Raw genomic sequence first — 4,214 nt, forward strand, 5'->3', positions numbered from 1 at the left:
CATTACACCTGAGCAGTGCCACAGGCTGATTGCCTCCATGCCACGCCGCATTGATGCAGTAATTCATGCAAAAGGAGCCCCTACCAAGTATTGAGTACATGTACAGTAAATGAACATACTTTCCAGAAGGCCAACAATTCACTAAAAATGTTTTTTTTATTGGTCTTATGAAGTATTCTAATTTGTTGAGATAGTGAATTGGTGGGTTTTTGTGAAATGTGAGCCAAAATCATCACAAATAAAAGAACCAAAGACTTAAACTACTTCAGTCTGTGTGCATATAATTTATTTAATACACGAGTTTCACAATTTGAGTTGAATTACTGAAATAAATGAACTTTTCCACGACATTCTAATTTATTGAGATGCACCTGTAGGTGGTGACGAGGTTCAGGTCACAAGGTTGGTACAGCAGGTGTAACGGTAGTGTCATTTGTCGCCCCATCATCTCGAACGGGGGTACGGTCCGGTAGACTGGTGAGGGGTGGCCCTGATGGCCATCAGTATCAGAGGAAACTTAATATCCCAATCCTTTTGATTGGCGGACACATACTACTTCAACATGCTGACCACTTTCCTGTTGACTCGTTCCACTTGACCTGAGGAAATTGGGTGATGGCTTGTATAGAACTTGCCCTGTATACCTAGGATTTTCCACACTTCCTGCATGACCTCAGCGGTGAAGTGGGCTCATCCGCGTTAGTCGACCTCAGAGGGTTAAAGGCAGTCCGAACCTTGAGAAGATGTGGTTCATCAAAAGGCAGGCTGTCGTTTCTGCTGTATCATTGGGAGCTGGGAGACACTCTACCCACTTTGTGAATTCGCAAACCACGATGAGAAAGTATTTGTTACCCCGTGTTGACCGTGGTAGGGGTCTTACCTAATCTATTTGGAGGTCCGACCATTGAAGGTCATTCATTTCCACTGCAGTGGTGCTCAGTTATTTGGATTTGCTGGTTGGAACTGGCAACACACCAGGCATCCTTTTACGTACTCCGCCACGTCTTGCTGCATGCCAGGCCAGTATGCTACTTGTTTGAGCATTTCGTAGGTGGCCTTGGTGCCATGGTGTCCAGCGCATGGTGAATCGTGGGCATGTGTCAGAATTATCCCTTGAGGGACTACGAGCTTTGGCACAGTGAGGAGCTCAGGGACATATGTGAGAACACCGTCTTTGAGATGCAGCATGTGCTTGATAGTTGAGCGTGCAGAGATCATAGGAAGTGGCTAGGTTGGAGGTGGAAATGGGTTCGAAAGGTGAGCTGCAATAGCTTGCAGTGTCGGATCCAAAGCTTGGAGTGTGAGGAGATCATCAGCGGTGAATTGAGGTGAAAGTTCAACGTGGGAGGAGGCAGGGTTTTGCGTGCCAGTGGCGTGCTGGAGGCGGTCAATGGCAGCCACTGACGGGGTGGGTGGGAGGACAGGAAATGTCCAGAACTCTCCGTGTAATGCACCTGCTTTGGCGAGGGCATCAGTTTGGTTATTGAGATCTTTGTCTTGTCCTGGTTGACGTGAGTGGCCTCAGACCTCTTTCCAATAAACGATCATGTCATGTTCAGTGACAATGGCATCGCATGCTTGGAAGTTCCTGATGTTTGACAGGCTTGTTGTTAGCCATCTTGAATCCATTCTGTTTCCATCCAGCTAGATGGCATGTGAAGTTTAGACGGGCGTAGTTCGAGTCTGTGCAGATGAGGAGTTCTTTGATGTTTTGGGATGCAGCAAATTGTAGGGTGATGAGGATGGCCGCTATTGCTGCGTGTTGCAATGAGTGAGGGCCTAATTTGAATTGTTGCGGCGGGCATGGGTCATTGTTGAGCCAGACCACTCCCGCTCCAGCTTTCAAGTTGCCCTGTTGATTGTTGGAGCAGCCATCGACATATGCTGAGGGCATCCCTTCACACACATTCTCCTTGAAGTACCTGTGGTTTGTCAGTTGCAGCGGTAAAGGTTCTTTGGGTTCTGCTGGTGTGTGCAGCGTGTAAGTTGAACAGTTCTGGCAGGCTGCTAGCACGTTTCCTAGAGATGATCTGTGGTTTTGTGCATATCTTGCCTCGACGTCCCGTCCTTGGAGCGTCATTAGCCAAGTAGCGATGCGTGTGTTGGTTACCATGCCATCCCTGATTCGTTGGCTGTTGAGGAAGGTTACTGGCTGGTGACAGGTTTCAAAGATTACCTTCTGAGCTCCAATGTAGTTGGAGAAACGCTGGATGGCCCACACAGTGCAAAGCTTTTTCGCAGTATTAGTATTTGCATTCTGGGGGAAGCAGTGTTTTGCTGGCATAAGCGACCACTCGCTTGTCTTTGTCATGGAGCTGGTACAGGCCTGCACTGAGGCAGTGATTGGAGAATCCAGCGTCCAGATAGAATTCCTTTCCTGGGTCTGCGTAGGCCAGGCATTGGCCAGAGCACAGACATTGTTTGAGCTTGCTCATAGCTGTGTCCTGGGCTTCCGACCAAATGAAGTGTTCGTCCTTTCTCTGGAAGGAGGTTAATGGTCGTGCGATGTCAGTGTAGGTTTAAATGAACTGTCTTGAATAACTGCACACTCCCAGAAAGCTTCATAGCTCAGAAATGTTAGTGGGTGTCTTTATGTTTTGGATTGCTTAGGTGCGACTTGACTGTGGTTCGATGTCCGACGAGCAGGCAGACGTAGTTCACTTTTGTTTTGCACCATTGTCCTTTGTGGAGGGCGATCTTTGCTCCTGCTGTTGTCAGCTGGTTCAGGACGTGATCGATTTCTATGAGGTGGTCTGCCACATTTGAGCTTTTCAAAAGAACATCATCCACATTAAACGAGGTTGCCTCTAGTCCTGGCTTCAGGGCATGCTATGTTCAGGAAGATGTTGAATTCAGCTGGTGAGTTGGCATAGCTAAAGGGGCACCGTGTGACGGTGTATTGTCGATTGCCAAAGGTGCATGCCAGCTTGTGTTGGTCATCAGGGTGGACAGGGATTGTCCAAAATCCCGAGGCGACGTCCAATGTGGAAATGATCGTTGAGCCTTTGATTTTGGGAATTTCTTGGCCCAACTGTGTCATAGGCCATCGCGATAAGGGTATTTGCTGGTTTAATTTCCGATAGTCAATGGTGGGCCGCCATTGGGCTTTAGAACCGGCCGTATCGGGGCAGAATACGTGCCGTTACGAGGCGGATGACCCCCTTTTCCAACATGGAGTCTATGATTTCTTGCACTGGCTCATATGACGCTATTGGAATCTTGTACTGTTGCACAAATGTGGGTGGTGCATTTGGGCTTGTCGGGATGCGCACACTGTGGATGTTGGTCAGGCCACAGTCCAGTGAGTCCTTTGCAAAGGAGTCCTTGTGCAGAACCTCTTTGAGTCCTTGGCGATCTGCTTCCTTGTGGAGGTCATCCACCTCACTCAGGATCTGTTGGATCTGTGCACCGAACCCGGTGTAGGGTTCCCCTGTTGTTGAGTCATTTGAGGGGCTCTGGGCCTTGACGGTCACCTGTGCAGGTGATTCTATCACGGGCTGTGTTGAGACAGCGTAGACCGCGAAGTGAGTGTCATCTGTTATTTCTGATCGGCAGATGCTTTCTCTGGGCACTGGCAGAATAGAAGTGATGGCAATGGTTTCATAGGGTCTTGTGAACATTACGGTGTCATCATATTCATCTGACATTAGTTGGACGGGTATGGGGCCTATGAAGGGTACCGTTAGATCAAAGTCGTGGAACGCCTGGTTGATGAGCCATCCCAGGTGACTGGCTTTGGGAATGATGTCTTTGGCTGTACAGTTGTTGAGCAACACATACACAGCACAAGATGACACTTCAATGAGAGGTGTGGCTTCCAAGGTCAGTCCTAGTCTTAAGCAGGTCCTGGATGGGTGGAAGAAGCCTAGCTTACTGTCGAGAGAGTGGCCAGGTCACATGTTGAGGCGGACGCTGACACTCTTGCTGTAGGCAGGTATTGCAGCTTCTTGCTCACTGATCATGGCACATGCGTCTGGCATTGTTTGACCAGATCGAAGGTTCTTGAGGTTGACTGCCGTGGTCAGTTGGTGCGACAGGGGAGCCCATATGACGTCGTTCACGAAGTCCACACAGGCATTGAGCCAGACCATGATGTCTGCTCCAATGTAGATGTCATAAGGTAGGTTGGGGACAACGAGGAAGTAGTGACTGTTGTTCCATCGTATGTCCACAGCGCAGATGATTTTGGAGGTAGCCATGGTTGTCGACCAGGG

The sequence above is a fragment of the Sinocyclocheilus grahami genome, unplaced genomic scaffold, assembly GCF_001515645.1.
Source record: "Sinocyclocheilus grahami isolate Dianchi unplaced genomic scaffold, SAMN03320097.WGS_v1.1 scaffold591.1, whole genome shotgun sequence".
NCBI classification, from domain to species: domain Eukaryota; kingdom Metazoa; phylum Chordata; class Actinopteri; order Cypriniformes; family Cyprinidae; genus Sinocyclocheilus; species Sinocyclocheilus grahami.